Raw genomic sequence first — 26086 nt, 5'->3', positions numbered from 1 at the left:
ATTCCTCCATACAGAGCGAGAATCTTGAGGGGCCTCTCTATCCCCTCCTCTAAATATTTTCTTAGTAATAATTTTTTTATGTGATAGCAATCAGCGGAAAAATTAACTTCTGGGATGGAATTTGTTTTCCATATTTTCCCCCAAATAGATTTTTTTGGAGGTAATTGGGAGTTTAAAAGCATGTGAAAATACCCTTCTTTGACAGTATAGATGGAATTCTTTCATCCCCACTTGTATGCCTCTAAAAGGGCTATGGGGGCATAAACTCTTAGTTTCTTTAATAGGTTTTCTCTTTGGAGGAGAAGAGCCTCTCGGATATTTTCTAGTTTCCAGCCCTTACAGCCACCTTGTTGGTTCCACTCAACAATCTAGCCTGGATTTTCCTCCTCCCTATGTCTCAATAAGTTTTTAAGATCCACCAAGGAAAGGTCAGACTCCAAGGGATGGAGTCCCAGAATCGAATCTGAAAAAATCTTGGTGGAGGCTCCATTTCCTGGAATTTTGTTTAGATTTTTGATGATAATGTCCCTAGAGGAGTTGATCAAATGCCAGATGGGGGATCCCAATCCAAGGGCCACACGACATCCATGATCGAATTGCTGAGATAGGTATTTAGCCTGAACCACTTGGGACCACCACTGACTTAGATTTCTGATCAAACTCCAGTACATTTTAGATCCTATTGCTAGATTGGTTATTCCCGGGTCCTCGACTCCTAATCCCCCATGTTGTTTAGGAGCTTTGACTGTTTTCCAATTCACTAAGTGGTAATTCTTTGTTTCTCTTTTACCTCCTTCCCACATGAATTTTCTTATATACATGCCCATTTGGTGAGGCATGCTCTTGGGGGCTTGTAGGGCAGTGAACTGATACAGAGGGATCGCCGACGGGATTGACTTAACAAGGATTTCTCTACCTGCATAATCAAGCCAAGTCCCACCCTAGTTTACAATTTTGCTTTTCATTTAATCTTGCACTTTTTTCCAGGCATAAGGAGAAACACATCCTAGGGTGATCTGGATTCAAACAGGAACGCAAAAAATTACATAGATAACCATAAATACAGAGATACAACATAAATAATACTTCATTTCATTAATGTAAAATACTGAAATATGCTTACAAACAGAAATGGAAATAAACTAGCTCGGGCGATGGTAGCTTATCTCTGAGGAGAGATGTGGCGGCTACATGCCTCTGAACTATCTTACAATGAGGCTCGAAGGCCTATTTATTGTTGAGAAACAATGGAAAACCCTAAACATCCAAAACCCTAACCCTAGGAGATGAAGCGCCAAACTATGGGCCCTGTTTTGGGTAAATTGGTACATCAACTTCCCGGGGTCATAACTTTGGCATACGATCTCCATTTGATGCACACAATACCTCGTTATAAAGATCTATAAGAGGAATACGAGTTTGGGAGGAGAAACATCAATTAATAGACCCATGTTGCTCCTAGTTTTCCCAAAAACGTCATTTAGGGCCTTAAATCAGCTCAGGAAGTTCAGGACCCGAAAAACGATCAAAAATAGTAAATTGTGCTACAAATAAGGAAACCAAAAAGCTGAAAGAAACAATGGTGGGGGTCCAAGTGGAATTGGTGGGTGGCCACCAATATCCACCTGGATCATTCCTCCCCCTTAAGAAGCAATGGTCCCCATTGCGTTGAGTTCCTCCATGAGATGAGGAAATTTCTGTTGAACTTGGTCCCTGGTGAGCCACTTGCCTTGGTGAAGGAGTTGGCCTGCTTTGACAACTCGATATAATTGGATCTTCTGCTGGTGAGTGTGCTTGATATGTGTGTTCATGATCCGATCAGTTGCAGCTTGTTCCATGCAATCTGGATTTAACTCTGTTGGTGTGAGTTGTTCTGCAATTTCGGATGTGTCTAGTAATGGTGGAAAGTATGGCCGAAGGTGGTCCACATTGAACATTTGGTGTAGGCCAAGGGTTGGGGGAATGTTGAGCTCAAATGAATTATATTCCACAGCCTTGGCAATGGTGTAAGGACCATATCGGAATGGTTTGAGTTTCTGATAGCCTCCGGTAAGGCGTTCCTTTTGTAAATGCAACCAGACTTTGTCGCCCACCTGAAACTTGTGTGGCACCTGATGTTTATCATGTCATTGCTTGTACTTTGCATTTTATTTCTCTAGAATTTCATGGACCTACTGGCGGATATGTTGGATGTGCTCAATGAAGTTGTTTGCCTTATTTGTTTTAGACTGGACATGAGCTGAATCAACTTGAGCAGCTTCAGATGGCATGGCCACATGAATGGGACATATTGGCTAGAATCCCAAACCCACTTGAAAAGGGTTGTGGCTAGTCGAGCTTTGGAGATCCTAGTTATAGCTGTGCCGAACATAGGGGAGGCTCTCATCCCATGTGCATGGATGTTTTGAGTTGTACATGCGCAGAATGTGTACGATCATCCTGTTGATAACCTCTGTCTGGCCATAAGTTTTGGGATTGAAGGTTGTGGACCTAGTGAGTTTGGTGTCCAGCATCGACCAGAGACTGTAGGAAAATGTATTGAGGAACCTTTGCTCCCAATCTGAGATGATAGATTGTGGTATCCCAAAGTGTACCCACACTCGTTCAAAGAAGAGTTTAGCAGTGGCTTCTGCTGTGATATTCTTCTTGCAGGGCGCCATAATGGCCATCTTTGAGAACTTGTAGATGAACACAAAAACATAGTTGTTTCCATGCTTAGTAGAAGGAACGACCGACATGTAATCCATGGAGATGGATTCCCAAGGTCAACTAGGGGTAGGAAGCGGAGTATAGAGGCCTTGCTTCTTGATGATCGGTTTGGAAATGGCGCATGCAGTGTGGGATCTGATGTACTTCACGACATCCTATCGAAGATTCAGCCAATATAAATACTTCTGCAGTACTACCACCTTTTTCTCGACCATGAAATGCCTAGCAGCCCGACTGTAGTATGCTTCACAAATCATCTTCGCACGCTCGCTTGAAGGAACACAAAGGTCACCCAGGTGGCATAACAGGGCATCCTGGAGGTGAAAATCTGGAACATGCTGGCCCTCCAAGAGTGTCTGGTATGTGTGGCCAAATTCTGGGTCGATTTTGTAGAGAAGTGGCCAATCAGAAGTCTCATGCCCACAAGAGTTGACCATAGTGGTTAACGCCATGATTGGTGGTCGACTGAGGGATCTAGAATTGATCTAAGACAAACAATAAGGTATTACAGACTCATGTGCATGGATGTGCCTATGATATTTTATGCAACGGATCAATAAGATTGAGAAATACACAAACAATGAAGCAGTTAAGGAAAACATAATAGGCAACACATATAAACACAACAAGTTTAATAAGGAGTTCACCCAATACTCCTGGGATACGTCTCCCAGTCCAGCTTTTAGTGGTGGCCTCTCTATTATGTTTTCAAAGCAAAGTTTTTACAACAGTGAGCTCAATTTGAGTGTCACTCAACAGATACAAATCAGTATGACTGTACTTGGATCCCCCAAGCCTCTGGAGTACACAGACTCTCCTTACTGGCTCTTGACCTCTATTGGTCACAGTAGTATGAGCCCAATCTGAGACTGAATACATGACAGGCATATACAAAGGAGTTCGCTTGAACCTCTCAAGTCTTCTCTAGAGCACACAGACTCTCTGACTCTCTCTGTCTCTGTCCTAACTCTGGCTCGATGTTTCCTTTGCTTCTGGAGGTCAGCTCGGATTCTCTTCTCTAATTTTTGGCTTACTGCCTACTGCTTACTGCTCTTAACTTTCTTCCCCTTCTCTCTCTGTCAGTTTGTGGCTTTTAAGCCAATATGCTTCCTGACTGTTCGTTTCCACTTCCTGGCTTTCCAGTTCCCCTGCCTTTGTCTGTTTGAATCCCTTTGTCTTACGTAATCAGTCACTGTATAACGCCTCACAAGGAGGTGGCCACCTATTCCATAATAGATGAGTGTCAGTTCTCTTGGACATATTTGAAATCACCATTTTTTCAGTTAACTCCAAGAATGCCCGCGAAACATGACCTTCTGCCAATGCATCATCCATATCGGACTTCAAATCCTATGTGATCTTGCTTTATAATCTTGTCAAATCCGGTCATCCATCGGAACGCATCTCCACCGTTGATCTGGGGGCCTCAAATCCTACAGTCATCATTCATATCATGCAACTAAGTAACATGATGTTTACCCATCCAATGTGAGTGGTTCTCTCTCTCTTCGTCGGGGCACATGGCAATCGTTGTACGGCATCGGGTGGAACTCGGTTGAAACCTCTTCCTGCTCGAAGCCCATCCTATATCCTGTTGGTTTTGTGGAATCCCGCTCTGATGGAACCGAAACAATATTTTCCGTGTTTTATAATTGTTTCAGGCCCAGGTGCTTGGGGCTTCTCTTCACTGAGAGGTTTGCCCTGCGATATGCGATTAGCAACTTATTGCTAATCGCATATCAGAAACTACTCCGCTTCTTAAATTTGTACCTGCATTTGCTAGTTGGTGTCAGTGCATGTTACCATGGTCCGCCGTTCTGTGCTCTAGATCAACGACCCTCGTTGATCTGCGCTAATCGCCATTAAAACTATCTAAGGATTCCTTCCGATAGCTTGATCTTTATAAGGCTTTTAATCTTTGGCATGATTTTAAAAGAGTTCATGAAAACTTAGAGAGTGTTCTAGGATCCCATTTGGATCATGCCTTCCCACTGAAAAGCTTTTGGACCACCAAAAGTTGGTTTTTAAGCATTAATCAAGCGAGGATATAGATTTCTCGCTTGCCCAATTTCTATCCATCTTGCACTGCTTGGCTTTGAACCTTTGAGTCCAATCCTGAGGTACTCAACATCCCCTCTGTGCGTAGTTCTCACCTTCTTGTCCAGAACTGCATCTTCCAGCAACTCATTGAGATATTCAGGCAACATATCATCACTAGAAGGCAATTGACTCTGCTCTTCGGGATCTTCAATCAATGAAGGTTCAAATAGTCTCACGCTTTCTGCTTTAACTACTGAATAGATGCGCATGTAAGCTGGAAAATCAAGGTGAAAAGCATTCTCACCAATTTTCTCAAGTATCTTGAAAGGTCCATACCTTATTGGCTTCAGCTTCTTACCTTCACCTTGCATTCTGTCTTTGTTGATATACAGCCAGACTTGATCACCAACTTGGAAACTATGCTTAATCTGATGCTTATCATGCCTTGCCTTGTACATGGCTTGGCTCTTTTCCAACTGTTCCTGTACTGCCTGGTGAATCTCTTAGATTTGTTCAATGAACTTGGTTGCCTTGTCCACATCATTGTGTCCATCAACTGCTATTTCTTTACCAAAGACAAAATCCAAGGGAGACCTTGGTGTGAAACCAAAACAGGTCTCAAAAGGAGATTTCTGTGTAGAAGAATGTTTACCCCGGTTGTAAGCATGTTGCACATTTAACAAATGTTCATCCCAAAGCTTGGGATGCTTGCTATAATAGCCTCTGAGCAGCTAGATCACTGTCCTGTTGACCACCTCTATTTGGCCATCTATTTGTGGATGAAAGGTTGTGCTCTTCTTCAGTCTGGTGTCCATCAATTCCCACAGACTCGACCAAATTTTCCCAACAAATCAGGAATCTCGATCAGATACAATGGAAGTGGGTAATCCAAAATGAACCCATACATGTTGAAAGAACAACTTTGTTGTTTGTTCAATCGTAATCTATTTGTTACAGGGTATTAAAATACACATTTTACTGAACCTATCCACAATAACATATAAATAGTCATGTCCTTTTCTAGATTTAGGCAATCCCCCAACAAATTCCATGGAAACACTTTCCCAAGTATGAGAAGGCACTGGTAGTGGAGTGTATAAGCCTAGTTTTCTACTGCTGGGCTTGCTTTTAGCACACATGGTACACCCTCTTACATATCTAGAAACGGTTTCATTCATTTTTGGCCAATAACAAAATCTTTGTAGCTAAGCAACTATTTTACCTTCACCATAGTGACTTGATATTAGAGAAGTGTGTGATTCTCGAATTATCTTTACTCTTTCGGTTTGAGGAATGCATAACTTTCCAAACTGATACAAGAGTTGGTCATTGACATGATAATCCAATTCTTCTACTTGTTTGCCATGACTTAAAGTTGCATATACATCTTTAAAATCTATATCTTGAGCATACTGTTCAATGTAGCTTTCATGCAATACTGAGTTATGCTTAAGTATAGTAGATGCATTTATGATTGGTCTGGACAACATATCTGCAACTTTATTGTGTATGCCCTTTTTATATCTAATGACAAGATGAAATTTTTGTAGAAAACCCATCCACCTATAGTGCCTTGATTGCTGCAACTTAGTTTGTGAGTGTAAATATTGAAGTGGTTGATGATCAGTATGTATAACTCTTTCTTTGCCCATTAAATAATGTTTCCACTTTTTCACACTCTGTACTAATGCATACAATTCTTTATCATATGTGGGATAATTAACTACTACAGAATTAAATGTCTCAGAATGATAACATATGGGTTTACCTCGTTGCATCAACACTGCTCCCATGGCATAGTCACTGGCATCCATTTCAATCTTAAAGGGTCTTTGAAGATCGGGCAGTGCTAGTACTGGTGTTGTACTAATCTTTTCTTTTAAGATGTTGAAGGCTTTCTGCTATTTTCCTCCCCACTAAAACACCTTGTTCAATCCTATTAAAACACGTAAGGGAGCTGGAATCAAGGAACAATTAGAAATAAACTTTCTCCAATACTTTGCTGCTCCTACAAAGCTTCTAACATCTGTAACAGACTTGGGTTTAGGCTAGTTTATAATGACTGCAACCTTAAAGGGATCTATCTTCAATTCACCACCCCCTACAATATGACCCAAATAATTCAAAGATGTTTTGCCAAATTCACATTTTGATAGCTTAACATAAAGATTTTCTCTTTTCAAAACATCTAGAGTCTGCTTTACATGCTGCAAATGTTCTTCCCATGTTTTACTAAATACAAGAATGTCATCTAGATATACAATGACAAAATCATCAATAAAAGGCCTGAGTACATCATTCATTACTCTCATGAAAGTAGCAGGAGCATTAGCTAAGCCAAAATGCATAACTAACCACTTATACAATCCCTGCTTTGTTTTGAAAACAGTCTTCCATGCATCTTGCTCTGCAACTCTAACCTGATGGTAGCCACTATGCAATTCCAACTTGAAAAAGTAAACAACTTCTTTCAACTGATCTAATAGGTCATCTATGCGAGGAAGGGGATAATGATTTTTTATCGTTATCTTATTCAGTGCTCGGTAATCAATGCACATTCTCCATGAGCCATCTTTCTTTCTCACCAAGACAATTGGAGACCGACATGGTGATGTGCTAGGTCTTATGAACCCTTTCTCGAGCAGCTCCTGTACCTGCTTCTTGATTTCTACATTCTCTAAAGCAGACAACCTGTACATTCTGATGTTAGGCAATGGCGCATCTTGCTGCAAATTAATATCATGTACTATTTTCTTTTTGGGTGGCAGACCTTTAGGTTCTTGAAATAGAATATCATATTCTGAAACAACTTTTTCTAAATCAGTTTGTTGTTTAGCATTACAGCCCTCAAATACATTGGTTTTATCAGGTTTGTTTTCCTTTACAACCATCAGTAAAAATTATTTTCATGAATTTACAATTCTTTTCATCTGCCCTGAGTTTATGAGAGTATAACTATTCTTGAGTTTATGAGCTCTTACAATATATTCAATTCCATCTTTAACGAGTTGATACTTGTTTTTAGCTCTATAGAAAATGGCTTTTCTATCATACAAGTAAGGAATCCCTAAAACAATTCCACATATATCCAAGGGAACTATATCTAACTCAACCTCATCTACAAGTGTTGACCCAAAAGAAAACCTAAGTTTACATTGTCTAGTCACTTGTAGCTTTGCTTCATCACATACCCAACCCAATGGATATGGTTTCTTGTGAGGTGTGGTTAGTAATCCCAACTTCTTTACAATTGCTTCAGAAATTAAGTTTACTTGTGAGCCACTATCAAGCAAAGTATCAATCTTTTTATGCTTAGAAATAACTCTAATATGAAAAAGCTCATGCCTTTTCCTCTCATTTTCTTCTTTATCAGTAGATTTTGCAGAATTACTAGTAGATGCTTCAGAATTTTTACCTTTTATACTTGTGGTTGTAATTGTTGTTTCATCCCCCTGAGTCTGACCCAAAATCCTTCTGAATAGCCGCAACAGTCTTCTTCTTTTTTCCATCAAACTTCTTGGGCCTCAAATCCGGATGCAAAATCCAGCAGTGTTCATCATCATACCCATCCTTCTTGCAGTGAGTGCATGAAGGTGTGGTCTTTTGTACAACATTTGTCTTCCTCTCTTTCCATTTATGCTTTCTCTTTTCGTTGTTCTTGCTTGCAGTGGGTTTTGATGATCCCCCAACTTTCGGGTTCACATTCTTTCCTCTAGCCTCTAGATGTGTAGCCTGAACAGATACCTCATCTATGCTAGTAGGATTAAACATGAGAATGGTGTTCTTTAAATAGCTATGTAGACCACCTATATACTTTAGCAGAGTTTCAGGTGAGTCTAAAGAAATGCCTAGAATCAAAGATCTTTTTCGAAATTCTTGGGTGTAACTTTGTACACTTTGCCCTTTTAATTGGCGAAGAGTTTGGCAACTCATCATAGCTTGCTTCATATAAACTAGTGGATAGAATTCTTATTTAATGGAAAAAGAAAATTCATTCCTGGTAGAAAGAATTTTACCATGCTTCTTCAAATCAACTTGTGTCCTACCTTCCCACCATACTAGGGCAGTGCCTTCAAGGCATAGGCTAGATAGCTGAATCTTTATCCTTTTCGAATCGATGTTCTGCACTCTACAATATACATCAATCTGTCTAATCCAGTTATCTAGCTTTTCTACATTCAATTCTCCGTCATAAACTGGAAAATCAAACTTCATATCTAATTTAATCAAAGAAGGTTTCTTCTTTTTCTTTTCAGGGTTTTCTTTACGTGAAGAAGATGATGATGAGGGTGATGATGAAGGAGATGGTGGAGAGGGCTTTTCTTATTTTCCTTTGCCTTCTGGGTGGGCAACTAGAAGAGGTTCTTCTACTCCTTTATCTTGTTTGGAGGTTGAAGAATCTTCACCTGTACCTTTCTTAAATTCGCTATACATTTCTTCTACGATGGCTCTCATGGTCATGAAACTGTCCATGAACTGGGTATTTGAGCTTCGTCCTAGTTAGCATTCAACAAAAAAATCTAGCACAATCTTGTCTAACCTTAGCAACCTAGAGCTCTGATACCACTTCATCTGGAATTGATCTAAGACAAACAATATGATATTACAAACTCATGTGCATGGATGTGCCTATGTTATTTTATGCAATGAATCGATAAGATTGCGAAATACACAGACAATGAAGTAGTTAAGGAAAACATAATAAGCAACACATATAAACACAACAAGTTTAATAAGGAGTTCACCCAATACTCCTGGGCTATGTCTCCCGGTCTAGCTCTCAATAGTGGCCTCTCTATTATGTTTTCAAAGCAAATTTTTTACAACAGTGAGCTCAATTTGAGTCTCACTCAACAGATACAAATAAGTAAGACTGTACTAGGATCCCCCAAGTCTCTGGAGTACACAGACTCTCCTTACTAGCTCTTGACCTCTATTGGTCACAATAGTATGAGCCCAATCTAAGACTCAATACATGGTAGGCACGTACAGAGAAGTTCGCTTGAACCTCTCAAGTCTTCTCTGGAGCACATAGACTCTCTAACTCTCTCTGTCTCTGTCCTAACTCTAGCTCGATGTTGCCTTTTCTTCTGGAGGTTAGCTCGACTTCTTTTCTCTACTTTTTGGCTTACGGCCTATTGCTTACTGCTCTTAACTTGCTTCCCCTTCTCCCTTTGTCAGTTTGTGGCTTTTAAGCCAATCTGCTTCCTAATTGTTCATTTCCACTTCCCAGCTTTCTAGTTCCCCTTCCTCTGTCTGTTTGAATCCCTCTATCCTGCGTAATCAGTCACTATATAATGCCTCATAGGGAGGTGGCCACGTATTACCTAATGGATGAGTGTTAGTTCTCTTGCACATATTTGAAACGACCGTTTTTTCAATTAACTCCAAGAATGCCCGTGAAACATGACCTTCTGCCAACCCATCATCCATATCAGACTTCAAATCCTATGTGATCTTGCTTTATAATCTTTTCAAATCTGGTCATCCATCGAAATGTGTCTCCGCAGTTGATCTGGGGGCCCTAGATCCTACGGTCTTCATTCGTATCAGGCAGCGAAGTAGCATGATGTTTACCTGTCCAATGTGAGTGGTTCTCTCTCTCTTCCCCAAGATGCGTGGCAAGCGTTGTATGGCATCGGGCAGAACTCGGTTGAAACCGCTTACCACTCAAAGCCCGTCCGATATCCTGTTGGTTTTGTGGAATCCCGCTCCGATGGAACCGAAACAACATTTTTTGGGTTTTATAATTATTTCGGGTCTGGGCACTTGGGGCTTCTCTTCATTCAGAGGTTTGCCCTGCGATATGCGACCTACGCTAATTAAAGTTTTCCCTGCATTTGTTGGTTGGTGTCAGTGTGCGTTACCATGGTCTGCCACTCTGCGCGCTAGAACGACGACCCTCGTTGATCCGCGTTGATCGCCATTGCAACTGTCTAAGGATTCCTTCTGATAGCTTGATCTTTATAAGACTTTTAATCTTTGGCATGATTTTAAAAGAGTTCATGAAAACTTAGAGAGTGTTCTAGGATCCCATTTGGATCACTGAGGCAATCTGCAACATTATTGGTGTTGCCCTTCTTATACCTGACATTCAAATGGAACTGTTGTAGGTATGTGGACCACTTTTGATGGCGATCATTCTACAACTTCCCTTGCATTTGTATGAAATGTAGGGGTTGGTGGTCTGTGTGGATGACCGTTTCCTTCCCCAAAATGTAATGCTTCCATTGTTAGCAGTTATGCACAATAGAATACATCTCTTTGTCATAAGTTGGATACTTTCGGACTATGTCTAAAAGTGTCTCACTGTGATATGCCACTGGATGTCCATGTTGAGTAAGGACTGCCCCAATATCATATTCAGAGGCATATGTCTCGATCTCAAATGGTTGTTGCAAGTCTAGTAATGTGAGCACTAGTGCCGAGCAGAGGCGATGTTGAACTCTGTGAATGCTTTCTATTGAGATTCATACCAAAAGAATTTTTCTTTCGCTCCTCCCTCGGTGACTTGACTCAAGGGCTAAGTGATATGAGAAAATCCCAACACGAACTTGCGGTAGAATTTGGCAAGGCCCAGAAAGCTGCGGAGCTCTGTCAGAGTGGTTGGAGATGGCCAATCCTGAATGACTTGGATCTTGGTTGGATCCACATGCACCCCCTGTTCATCAAGAATGTATCCCAAATACTGAAATTGGTTCATGCCAAAAGTGCATTTCTCCAAATTGGCACATAACTTGTGTTTCCACAGTGTTTGGAGAACCTGTCAGATGTGGTGGAGGTTCTCTTCCCAATTCTAGCTGAAGATCACGATGTCATCCAAGTATACCACTACAAATGAGTTGGTGAATGGTTGCAAGATGTCATCCATTAGCCTCATGAAGGTTGCAGGAGCATTCGTCAACTCGAAATACATAACAACCATTCGAAAAGGCCCTCCTTGGCTTTGAAGGCAGTCTTCCACACATTAGAGGGTTCAATTGGTACCTGGTGATATCATGACTTCAAATCGATCTTGCCGAAATATTTTTCTCCCTTCAGTTGGTCCAAAATGTCATCAATCTGTGGGATCAGGTACTTATTCCAGATAGTGATCTTGTTCAGCGCCTGATAGTCAATACAGAGTCTCCAAGTCCAATCCTTCTTCTGTAACAACATGATTGGGCTCCCACAGGGTGATGAACTCAGTCGACTATGACCTTTCTATAGCAGCTCCTGAATCTACCTCTTGATTTCATTGTTCTCTAGAATGGAGCCCCGATAGATTGATACATTGGGCAACGACGCACCTAGGGTCAGATCGATGGAGTGCTTGACCTGACAGTGTAGAGGAACCCCTACAGGGAAGCTGAAGATGTCCTCATACTCGTCCACGACCTTGTCCATCTGTAGTTGTCGTGTGGAGGGACCCTGTCTGGAGGTCGTGGCCACCGTCTTCTTCTTTCCTTGAGGGCATATCATCAGGAAAACAAATTTCCTGGTTTTGGAAATGAGCTTACTACATTGTTTTGCAGTAATCAAAGAGATGATAATAGGCATTTCTACCTCAGGTATCCTGTACAACTTATTTCCCAAAGTAACAATAACAGCACGAGGCCTTGACTCATATACAGCATTTCGTTTCCACATGGTTGGCCTAATAATACATCACAAACATCAAGGGGAGCAATGTCACACAATACCTCATCTGTGAAGGGCTTGATGTTGTAGGGAAGGTGACACTGTTGGCTCACGTGAAGATTGCGTCCTTGGTGAAGCCACCCGATGGTGTACAGTTGTGGATGTGATGTGTTCAGTAAGCCCAACCACTTCACAACCTTTGCAAAAGTGAGGTTCTTTTGGCTCCCACTGTCGACAATGAACTGTAGCAGGGAGCCCTTTACCCACATCTGGTAGTGGAAGAGGCGCTCCTCCTCCTCTAGATCTTCGAGTTCCTCCTTCTGGATCTTCATGGTGGCAACAGTGGCGTTGGCTCCGCATCAATAATCTGCTTCCCTTTGTCATTCCCCTTATGGGGGTTCTAACTCAGAGTTTGAACATGCATCTGATTCCGAAGACTTTAGCTTGTCCACCAGTGACTGCTTGGCCCGACTTGTGTTGTGAGTGGAGCTCTTTGGAACTCACACCACTTTCCTGTGTCCCTCTTTGGCTCCGCGATGTTGTTCTCTTCTTGCAACTTTGTTCACGATGTTGTTCTTTTCTTGCAGTTTTGGCAGTTTGTCCTGGGCCACCCCGCCTTGGCTTTGTCCTTTGTTCAGCGGTTTGGGGGTGCCTTTCCCTTACTTTGGATTTGTAAATCCAAAGCCTCGCTTCTTCTGTTTAAACTTTTTCTTGATCTTGACATCATATCGGTACGTCGTGACAAGCGAGGAGATTTCCATGAACTCCATCGCATCCTGGATGTACCTATGTAGGCAACCATGGTATTTGAGTACCAAATGCAGCTCAGAATCCTTGATACCCAACTTTGTGTGAAGGGTATGAAAAATATTGGTAAACTCTAGCACGTCTTGTTCCCTTCCCTATCACAATGTGGTCCACTTTATGTATTTATCCTCATAGCTTCTGATAGGGTAGTACTTCTCCTTGATGGCATTTCGAAATGAATTCCAAGTGGGTGCGGTTGAAAACAGTGAGGTCGTACTTTCATCCTTCTGCTCGCAGTAGGTTTCCAACCAGTCTTTGACGTGGGGGGTGGCCTTGAGAAGAGCGAAAGTAATCTTTCCCTGGCCAAAAAAATAATGAACAAAAAAATACCCTTCTAGAAAATTTAACCATTTATCTACAACGTCTGCATCTATCTGACCCTCAAATATGGGAATGCCAAATTTAACTTGTATCTTAAAGGGTGTGGCGCTTCTAGAGTAGCTGCCGAAAGTCAATGTGTTTCCCCTGGGTAGCCGCTGAAGGATCTCGACAAAGTTGTCCATCATCGCATTCCTTTGTCGCTCGAGGGCCTCTTCAAGCAAGATTCTGATAGGATCTCCTACCCCATCATCTTTCTTTTCATCTGCCATGGGAGGCCGTCAGGATTTGCGAGGTTGGTCTTGCAAAGGTTCAACCAGTTCAAGCCCTAACTCCTTATATCCCGACCTCATTGGGACATGCAAAGTAAAACAGAGAAAGAGCAAACCCCTCTTATACCACTGATCCAGATTTAAATAGGAACGCAACAAATTATAGAGATAACCATAAATACAGAGATACAATAGAAATAATACTTCATTTCATTAATGTAAAATACTGAAATATGCTTACAAACAAAAATAGAAATAAACTAGCTCGGGCAATGGTAGCTTATCTCTAAGGAGAGGTGTGGCCGCTACATGCCTCTAAACTATCTTATAATGAGGCTCAAAGGCCTATTTATTATTGAGAAACAATTGAAAACCCTAAACATCCAAAACCCTAACCTTAGGAGATGAAGTGCCAAACTATGGGCCCCGTTTTGGGTAAATTGGTACATCAACTTCCCGGGGTCATAACTTGGGCATACGACCTTCATTTGACACGCACAATACCTCGTTAGAAAGGTCTATCTAAGGACTAAAAATTTGGAAGGAGGGACATCGATCTATGGACCCATGTTGCTCCCATTTTTCCCAAAAAAACGTCGTTTAGGGCGTCAAAACGGCTCTGGAAGTTCAGGACCTGAAAAACTGCCAAAAACAGTAAATTGTACTACAAATAAGGAAAGTAAAAAACTAAAAGAAACAATGGTGGAGGTCCAAGTGGAATTGGAGGGTGGCCACCAATATCCAGCTAGATCATAGGGAGATTGGGATCCCTAAATAATTGAAATCTTTCCACTCACGGACTGCTTTAAATCTCAAGATTTGTTTGATCTTTTTTTCTCTTTGTCTTGAGATGTTCCAGCTGTACATGTGGATTTTCTTGTCATTTGTGGCACCCACAGACGCACTAAGTAATCTATCTAATATTTTCTTAAATCGCTGAGTGATTATGGTCGACGCACCACCCATCAAAATAGTATCATCCGCAAACTGTCCATGGTTTATACTTCTGATGCCATCCTTATAACGAATGCCTGGGAGGTTGAGGGAAGCTCTTTCTATCTCCAATTTCCTGCTCAGGGCATCATCCATGATGATATATAATAAAGGAGAGAGGGGGCACCCTTGGCGAAGGCCCCACGAGGCTTTGAAGAAGCCAACAACCCTTCCATTCACTAGCGAAGCAATCCAAGGAGAAGCAATACAAAGATTTATCCATCTAATAAAGGTCTCATCCAACCCCATTTTTCTGAGGACTTTTAATAGGAAACCATGCCTGACATGGTCAAAAGTGTTTTCCATGTCCAGCTTAATGATCATACCTTGGTCTCCCCTACGCCAGCTTGAGTCCAGAGCCTCTTGGATCAGGATAATATTATCGAAGATTTGCCTACCTAGGACAACCCCCCTGGTTTTTAGAGATTAGAGAGGGCAATAACGGTTTAATACAATAGGACAGCAACCTCAAGAAGATCTTATAGGATACATTGCAAAGGGAAATAGGGAGAAATCTGGAGAACAAGGAGGGATTCGATTCTTTAGGGATTAAGGCCATAAAGGAAGAGTTTATGCTGCCCCCCATAGCAAAGTGTTTAAAGGACTATCCCACCAATATGTAAAGGTACTTCTTAGTAACATACCAGAAGGAGTGGTAGAATCTCGTTGTGAATCCATCCAGACCGGCACCATTATCTAGGGGGAGGAGAAGATCACCTTTCGAATTTCCTACACCATCAAAGGGGAAATTAGAGAGTAATTCTGCTCCTCCGACACCAAATGGGGGATGTTCTCGAGAAATAAGTCTCATTGGCCAGATCCCAAGTATGATCCTTAGTGTATAGATTTTTATAATGCTAATTCTTTGCTCTTTTGATTTCCTCAAACTTATTGATGGTCTCCACCCCATGAATAATCTGAGTTATAAATTTTTTTTATTCCCTGAACTTGGCTTTCTTGTGGAAAAACTTGGTGTTCCTATCCCCAACCCTAAGCCAGTAATTTCTAGATTTTGGTCTCCAATAATCCTCTTCCTTTCTTAGGTTTGTGTGAAGGGTCTTGAAAGTGTCTGCTTCCTTGTGGAAATCTGATTCTTGTAACGACATTGATTCTATTCTCCCTTGGATTGCAAAATTTTTTTCTTCAATGTCTTTGATGTTGTTCTGTCTTTTTTATTTATGACCCTTTAGCCACATTTTGATGTCTACTATTAGTCTGCGTATCTCAGACTCCTGTATTTTTATTGGTCAACAATCAATCCAACCTGACCACGAAAGGGGGACCCTCTCCAAGAAATTGGTGACTTCCAGCCATTGGGGAGAGTAGCGAAAGGGAATAGGGCCCAAATCCAAGGGCAGAGAGATATCCAGGTAGATCGTCCAGTGGTCTGAACTAGCCCACGGGAGGATGGAAGATTTAAGGTTGTAATTCAGTATTAAGATATTGTCAGTAGCAAGGAAACAATCCATTTGGGCCGCAATATGGTTTACATCCACTCTTTTGTTAGTCCGAGTATACAGGAATTTTTGAGGTTTGACATCGAAGAGGTTCAGGGCTAAGATGAGATCATCCATATATTCCTGTTGAGTGTCACGAATGATGGAGCCCCCTCTTTTTTCATTTGTATTGAAGTCTCTACTAATAATTCAATTATGCCTGAACTCTGTGTATTTTAGCTCCATCCTGGAATTCCAGAACTCTTGTTTTTCCCGAAAATGGGTGGGCATGTACACATTGATCACTGTGAAGAGTTGTTGTTGCTCAATAATTTTAAAAATAGTTGTTATCCAGTGAGTTTTTTTAGATTACTTACCAGTTGTAGCTTTTCCAGATTCCATAACGTACAGAGGCCTCCAAATTCTCCTCTTGAACTGATTGTTTCTAGTTTGCTAGTATTCCAAAACTTGTTTTTAATAGAGTTGATAGACTCCTTGTCCAGCTTCGTTTCTTGTAGGAGAGTGACTTCTAGTCTTTCTTTACTGATGAGGGATTTCACTTCCGTGATTCTTTTTACTAATCCCAGACCCCTACAATTCCAAGATATAATATTCATTAATCACTTTTTTGAATTCCCTGCCCCCTTGCCAGGGCCCATATTATTTATTTTTTTCCTCCACCTCCTTTGTTCCCTGCACTTGCTAGCTAACGAGGAATAGTGTGTTGGACTCCCAACTCTTTCTCTTTTTCAAATTTTTCCCTTCTGACTTCCTTGTTTGTTTTTCTTCCTGCTTTCTTCTCTTTTCTGATAGGTTTCTTCAACCTTGCACCCTCTAGTCCATCATCTGCAGAGCTCAGTTGCATGGAAGGTCCCAATACTTCCATAGAATTCAGGAATACTTCCACATATTCCTCCTCATCTGATGATTCATTTGAACTATTGTTGGTGTCAGGGCTTGAGCTAGACTCCTTGTGACCTTTTGGGGGATGACCCAGAGAGAAAAACGAGTGACTAGGGTCCCCTTAGAAGAGAGGAGGAGGGGGACGGGGGGGGGGGTTGGTATAGAACCTTCTACCATAACCTTAGAGTCCAAGATCCCAAAAATATTATCCAACACCAAACCAAGACCACCCCCAATAGGCGTGGTGGGGGGGGGGGGGGGGTTGGTACAGAACCTTCTACCATAACCTTAGAGTCCAAGATCCCAAAAATATTATCCAACACCAAACCGAGACCACCCCCAACAGGTGTGGTGGGGAGGGGGGTGTGGGGGGGAGATTCAACTTGCTTTGTGGCTAGAACCAAGCCAGGGATGACGGCCTGAGGCAAAAATTTCGAAGACTTAAATCGCTTGACCTTCTGCCATTGGTCTTTGGGATCCTCGAACTGTTTATAGGGAAGAGCATGTCTAATATTCTATGTAATTGACAAGTTTGTTCTTTAGTTGGTCAAAATTGGTTGCATATTCAGGTTTCGATTGAACTTTTACTCATTTTCTTTATAAAGAAGTGACAAGACATACAATCTTTGAGAATTTATGGATGAACCTTCGATAATAACCAGTTAGTCCCATAAAGAATCTGAACTCCTATATATTCTAAGGAGTGGGCCATTCCATTATTTCCTTGATCTTCTCTGGATCAACAACCACTACTTCCTTTGAAATTGCATGCCTCGAGTAGTGAACTTGGGTTTGGAAAAAATCACACTTGTTGATTTTTGCATACATGAAATTAGCTAGAGAGTTTGTTAGCACAAAATAACCACTACAAACTCATAGTTGCCATATTGTGTTCTAAAATAATTTTTTTGAATGTCTTCTTCTTTGATTCTGACTTGATTGTATCCAAATTTCAAATCGACTTCAATGAATATGGCGACCCATCTTAGTTGATCAAATGAATCATCGATTCTAGGAAGTGGATATTTTTTTCATCATTGCTTTATTTAATTATCATTAATTTATGCACAAACACGATGTTCCATCTTTCATTATGAAAATAGAGCTAGGGCTCCCACAATGAAATGTCTAGTTGTATGTACCCCTTTTTCATCGTTTCTCTTAGCTACAATTTTAACTCAACCTTTTTAGGCATGCTCATTTGGTAATGTTCTTTCGTTGCTAGCATTGTTCCTAGAATTATCTCAATAGTGAAGTTGATATCTCTAAAAGGTGACATTCCTGGAAATTCATCTTGGAAAACATCACTGTATTTCTTCAACACTAGGTACGTTGAAAAAGGGTTTGTGTTGTCTTCTTTTCATTTTGACACGTGAGTCACATAAAAGGCACAACCCTTTCTACTGGAGCGTCTTTCCTATAGAGTTGATATCATTCGGAGTGAGATCAACTTCTTAATTCCTTGCAATGTTATCATGTCACCTTCATCACTAAGGCATTCTAGCACTCTATCATAATAGTCAACTTTTCTTTGGTGGGAAGCCAACCAATCCATTCCAATCAGAATGTCATAAAATCCCAATGGAAATAAATTCAACTTGATTACAGTCGTCATGCCACTATTTTCCATAGGGAACATTAGAGAACTGTTTAGGTCTAAAATAGGCCTCTAAGAAAAATGTACAACCAAAATAAAACTTATAAGAACCAGTAGGATTCAAGATGGTGGTGTCAACCATGGGGAATGAATCACCATTTTTGGAGTAAAAAAATAAAAAGATTAAAAAATAATAAAATAACAAAATTACTTTTAAACTTTTATTTTCAACTTATCTCCTTAAGGTTTTACTCAAATTTTGAGTTGGAGTACTCATTGGATGAAAAATTTAATTCCTTATCCAAGGAGTACACATGTTGCATACTTTCGATGGGCCTTACTACACGAAAAATGGGAAATGCATGAAAAAACATGTTTGCAATAATGTTTTTAATGTATTTCTAATTTTTCTTGTAGAAGGATCCATTGAAATTATGCAACATGGGTACTCCTTATATGAAGAATCAAATTATGCATCCAATGAGTTTTCCTGCTCGAAATTTGAGTAAACCCATAGGGAGATCAATTGAAAATACGAGTCGAAAAAGTAATTTTTTTCTTTTTTTCCTCTAAAATTTGATGATGTAATCTAATCTTATTTTATTATTTCCTTAGGAGGCCCATTTTAGACCTCAAAATTCCCCTAATGATACTCAACCATGTCGGTTATCCACCTCTTTGTTCCTGTACCTAATTGAACCAACCATGATTCTTCATGCGTGTTTCTTAGAAATTAGAAATTCTCTACATTGGGACTGATGTAGCTAAAATTATATCTTGGGTCAATTAAATTTGAGACATGAATTTTTAATTGTACCTTTCATTTGAATACTCACAGCTTGTCGATTTTCCTACCTACTTTCCAATGCAACATAAATCTTGTGTATTTTTTGGGCCACAACATTCACAGTTGTTGCTTCTTGTATGTTGTGTATCTTCTTTCTAGTCTATTATTCTTGAGGAAAATTTATCTATAGGTGATTTTCTCCACAATTCCAACATTGCATAAGCCCTTTCCTAACCCGTCAACTTCTTTATTTACTAAATTTGGAGGTTAGTTTTTGCTAATGATTGTGGAGTCTTGTTAATATGCATTCCTAAATTAGAGCCATTATACTTTCCATTATTTCCCCCTTACTTATACCCTAAGATTTTTTTCCATTTTCTTTTGAAATTCCCCTTATCATTTTTCCTCCAATCATTTCAGCCCTCAGTCTTATACTTGGATTGTTCATAGCATTGCTTGGTCTTTTGGATGGTCTCCTCAAATGCTTTTGGTTCTTCAAACACTATGCTAGCTCAATATGCATATGGTAATCCACTAAGATACCTTTGGATCTTATTCTTCTCATCTTGGATATAAGGCACATACCTCAATAATTTCGAGAATCTACTTGTATACTTTGCAGGTGTTAACTATCCCAACTTGTGTTTATAGAATTCTTTGGCCTTTCTATCATAATATTTTTTAGATATTAACTTCTCCCAAAAGTACTTTTAAAACTCCCTCCATAAAGGCTCCTTCTTTCTTATGTATTTGATGTTCTTGAGATCCTCCCAAAGCCCTTCCTTTCAGGATGAAGATAACCAGCCTGTCCTTCATGTTCTTGGAATAATCATGTGACTTAAAGTACTTATTTATTCGCATGATCCAGGCCTCTGCATGTTCCACTTTCTTCACCTCTCCATCAAAGGAAGGTGTCTTTGCTTTCTTGAACTCTTCCTGCATGGGACTCTTCTTGATTTTCCTTTGATGATGATATCCCTTAGTTGGATTATATGTGTAACTATTAGGACTACTTGATTCTCTTTCCAAAGTGCTGACCAATATTATTCCTCCTTTTGCATGTCTTCACCTCTTTCTTGACTGTCTTCCCTCTGTTCTATTAGTATCCAACTTATGATTCTCGATCTCTAATGGACTATATTGGGCTTGTGTTTGTCATGATGGCTAGTACAAAGTTCCTGTTGTCTCTATATTTTCATATATAATAGACTCTACAATATTAAAACATTCACTTATGCTTGTCTCTGTTGTTCTCTAACAATGTTTTTCATTATTTTTCTTGCAACTTCTTAATTAAGCTCTTAGTATGCTAAGAGTGTTTATTAGTTTATGAGTGCATTCTTCTATCTTTCTAAATGAATCTTCTTTACGATCCTTTTTATATCTATTTGTACCATACTTCTCTAATTTTCTACTTATCTTTTCTCTTTCTTGTCATATCTTGATGTCTACCTATCTATTTTTACGTACACACAGTTGTTATCCAACAAAAATGAAAAAGAAATTAAGCAATACTATCCATCACCCTAGATTATGTCAAGATGAAGTATCTATAAGAATAAATCATTGTTAGTACATAGATATAGAAATAATTTAGTAATTATTTCCACAAATCATTACATTAGTCACAAAAATACACATCTATTAACAGGAAGGGGATGTATAGAAGTTAAAACATTATTCTCAACGTGTGCATGTGAGCCTTTCCAAGTCCAATGTTTGAACCTCAACTCCAATACCACTTTGTCATATACCCCTACTAGATTTATCCTAATCACACTTGCATAAACCCTATTTTCATCACTCATACATTTTATCATACCCTTCACATGTAAGCCTTTCTTCAAATACTTTGTGTACAACCATTTAAGTAGTATTTTTCTTATGTACATGTTATCAAACATTTTGTATGAAATAAAATAAGAAACATTGCTTTATTACCACTTGTAACATATTAACTGAAATACAGAACTCAATCATGCAACTTTTTAATTTTTTTGTCTTTGAGATATTTTATCAAATAGTTTGTATGGAAATTATAATAAAACACCTTTAACACATTTCATCTAATTATTTGCATGCTAATAGGTAGAGATTAGCTAAAATAATACTAACATACAACAATATTATCTGCATCCAAAAAACAACATTTTCATTTGGGTATACCATCAAATAGTTTGTATGCAATGAATTGTCAAATAATTTTGCCATTTGTTCAAACAATTTGCATGCAAAATAATATAGAGAATTCCCCAAGGCATATATCCTAAATTTTAGTAGTCCAAGTTCTAAAAAATGACCAAATGATTAGTGGGAGTTTCCCATCACCATGGTTCAAGTTTCAACATCTAGAACCTTCCAGATGAAAAGGTATAGAAGAAAAGATAACATCATCTGTTTGATGCATGATTTTAGGAGAATTCAGGAACCTCAAATTCCTTTGACCATATCTCATAAAACATTGTGATCGAAGATATGAAATTTGGACCAAATGATCAATGGGATTCCCCTCATTATAGTCCAAGCTTCAGCATCTAGAACCTCCCAGAAGAAAATTTATAGCATAAATGCTAACATGACCTATTTGATGCATGACTTAAGGATCATTCAAGAAGCTTGAATTTATTTGATCATATCTTCTAAAATATCACAAACTAAGATCTAAAAATTGGACTACGGGATAAACAAAATTCCTCTCACCATGCTCCATGTTTAGATTTTGGAACCTCCCAAAAGAAAATTTATGGAATAAAGGCCAACATGCAGACTTGTTTAAATATGAAATTCGGAAGCCCAACTTCCTCTTATCATATTTCCTAAAATTTTGTGACCCAATATCTAAAAGCTAGACCAAAGGATCAACATAATTTCCCCTAACTATAGTCCAATTTCATCTTTTGGAACCTCCCAGGAAAAATTTTATGAGAGAAAGTGAGCAATAGTAATCATAGAGACTTACAAGTCCACATGAAAAATATTAAATTTCACAAAAAATCAAAACATATTTCTTACATCCTAAAGGTAGATTTCCAATCATAATCCACATAAAAATCAAGGAATTTTTTCCTATTAATTTAATGCAACAATTTCTAACATCCATGCAAGATTATCACATATATAAACATAAATTCAATAAAGAAATAATCATCATATTCACATCTCATAGTTAATAACACTTATCTGAAATATAAAATGTTAAACTAAAGGTGGGGCTTCAACTTTCTAGCCAATGATAGATTAGTTGCAACTTGTCTTTCTTGTAGTAGTCACCCACAAGAAAGATTCATGATATAATGGGATTTTCCAAGAAACCTCAACTAGAAATCATACTCAACACTAAGACTCTATGGGAATTTTCATTATAGGTGGTTTATTAGTTGTGGAAAGTACTACAAGAATTTGCATTTCTAGGTGGTTTAAAGTTGTAACAAGCACTTTGAGAGTGGTTTATCAACTCGAAAGAAAAAACCCTAGGTGGTTTATCAAATTAATTGACAAGGACTTGGTGGTTTATATGTCCCATTGGAAAGCACCCAATGGTTTATCAATATTTTTAGTGAGCACCCTCCTACCTAGTGATTTATCATCCAAACAATAAGCACCTTGGATGGTTTATTAGCCTTCTTAGGAATCACTGTGAGTGGTTTATCATCCAAAGAATATATTTATATCCATCATCCCATTTTTGTCATAAAAAGATAGTTTTTTTTTACTATTCAAATGCCTTTTTATCCTTTTTCTTTTGTGTCTCTACGTGTTCCTTATGCAATATTCCTCAAGATATTTCTTCCTAGTTGCCCATTTAATTAAGTAGTAGTGCAAGCTAACACTGTCGAGCTTTGAAGATGAGGGTGTATCTAAAATATGATTCACAATTTTATTTTTAAGTCAAATTGTAGATCATATTCGAGATACACCCTCATCTTCAAATTATAACCACAAAAGCTTACAAACAAGAATTTCCTAGGTTCTTCTTCCTTTTCCCCCTCAGATCGTGTATCTATGGCCCCACTCTTCAGGCCATTTAAATAAATTTATAATCATTTATACTTAGAGTACAAATACATTACAAAAATCAGGGGGAGTATACCAAAGGTGTTACATGCTTTTCCTTGATAGCCTTGTAAATCTAGATCCTTCATTGGTGAGTTCCTTTAACATATGTGTCCATGATCTGATCAAAAGTTGCATGTGCCATGCACTTGGCATTGAGCTCTCTCAATGTCGATTGTTATGTTATCACTTATGTCTCCAATAATGGTGGAAAGTATTGTAGAAATTTAGAATAATATGACACATATTCACAGAGATTATCCTGATTATACACTTATAAGCGGAACATGCATAATACATAACCTCCTCTACGTTGATCATCAATTTACAGAAGCAGAAACATTCATTGGCGCACATAAAAGCATCAATCAAACTCATTAACACAGTATGTATCCCGGGGAAAGCATCTCGCTAAAAAACCCCACACTATCTGTATATTATATTGATTGAATCATGTAACAATACACAGCATAATACTTCTCACAAGTATCTCCACCTGTTACACACAATACAGCTCAGATCTGATCTCCAAATCTCTTCCACTGCTTGCCTGCCTCCACTGCTCAATACCTGCTCAAGAACTGATGAGAATGGCTTCCCAAACTCGTATTTCACCTGCAAAATAGTCACTCACACTTTGTTGGACGTGAGCACAAGCTATAATGTGGGCAAATACGTGAGCAAACTCATTGGCATACTCAATCCCTTTATTGTGCAAGATCTGGTGCACAACTATAGTCACAACTGATAGCAATCTGATTCTCTACCACCTGTCCCTGTTGAACTGAACATGCACTGACATGCAACTGAGTTAACTGATGTATTCATTAGTTGTATTATGAGTTAATAACTTGTGAATTAATTAATAACTAATTCACCCAACTCATCTCTAGTCTATTTGCCAGTTAGACTAAATACAACCAGTTTAACAAGGCTAAACTGAACACAACTCCATCAACTCCACCAAACTCAACTGAATGAGTTCTAACGGAAGTCATGCATGCAAATATTAGTCATCCCATAGGTAACCACGTATTTCCCTCTAGGATCTGCATGTACCACATCCGTAGCTCATCCTGAAGTGCTCCAAGAGAATAAGATTAAGTTTATAGTCCAAATATAATTGTGAGATAATAATATTTGACTTTTCTATTTTTGACTTTGATCACTCACACTGTGATCACTCACACTGTGATCACTCACACTTTCATCAAAAATAGAAGTCCATCTATTTTTTCCCAACTTGATCAATCATCCATAAACAGCAACCTGCAATCCATAGACATGATCCATATGTCTAAAAATAGACATAGTCTAAAAATAGACTTGCGCCAAAAATAGCCTGCGGGCCCACTTAGTGAAGGCGACTCTTTTCACTAAGCTCCATCATCTTGTTGCACTCTCAACAAGAATTTCTTGTTGCACACTTTTCAACACTCCCTCTCAACAAGAAAGGCTTCCTCTCAAACCCGATCCTGTAACTCTGGAATGTTCTCCATGCAACACATCTGGCCAGTCCACTTGCTCTGTCATCAAAGTCTCTGACTGCTATTGCCTCTGTCGACTGAAACTCTGCATCTCTGTGCTCTTCAGTATCTGACTGCTCTAGCCTCTGTCACTTTGATCTCTGACTGCATCCGTGCTGCTGCTGGTTCTATCTCCCAGCATTGCATCCGCACTGCACCTCCCAACTGACCTCCCTGTTGGGCTAGAAACACCCTTTGATGCTGAAGCTCTACCTGCTGCTGACAAGTGCTCCCTCTCTGACATCTGCGCTACTGCAACATCTCCATGCATCTCGCACCATTGCACACCTCTCTGTGCCACCTAGCACTATGCAAAACACTTGTGCCTCTCGCATTGCTGCAGCCTGCTAGCTATGCGTTGTCCTGGGATTCCCTGCACTGTCGCTCTCTCTGCCGCTCCATCCGCATCTGTCTCTACCCAATCAGTTAGTTCCTGCTACTACACATCGGGGCTCCCGTAGCAAGGTCTCATCCAAGAGGTTGGGTACCTCAAGGATCCTGCCCCTCCTCCTTGGAACAATCAATCCACATCACCCCACCTCCTACCTGGAGGTATGGCTGCATGCGATCCCTCAGCCCACCTGGCTCGAAGTTTCCCCCTAATGGAGGTCTCTGGATGAGTAGATGTCTCTACTCGATCTCCTCTCAGCTTCCCCTGTTGTGGCTCCTCCACAATCGTCTGAGACTTCTTCTGGCTCTGCATGTTGAGAGGTAATATACGCTCCCTCTCAACCACCAAGTCTCCATCAGTTGCCTCGTTGCTCAAGGCTTTACATGCATCTTGAACCTCAAGAGCATACAGGTTCTTGACCCGTGAACCAATCTGCTTCACCTGTCTAGTGATGATGTGTCTAAGGAAAACCTTTCCCTTACTAAAGACCACATCATAGCCTCTGTCTTCCAACATTGCGATCGACACCAAGTTTCTCTTCAGTCCTGGTACATACTTGACATCGGTCAAGGTAAGGCGAGCTCCATGCTCCCTCTGAAAAATAATCGTGCCTACACCTGAGACACTATACTTC

Source organism: Pinus tabuliformis, chromosome 4_1 (genome assembly GCF_031772625.1).
Source record: "Pinus tabuliformis cultivar Carrire ecotype Pingquan chromosome 4_1, CPIR1, whole genome shotgun sequence".
Lineage (NCBI taxonomy): Eukaryota > Viridiplantae > Streptophyta > Pinopsida > Pinales > Pinaceae > Pinus > Pinus tabuliformis.
This window is presented reverse-complemented; position numbering follows the sequence as displayed.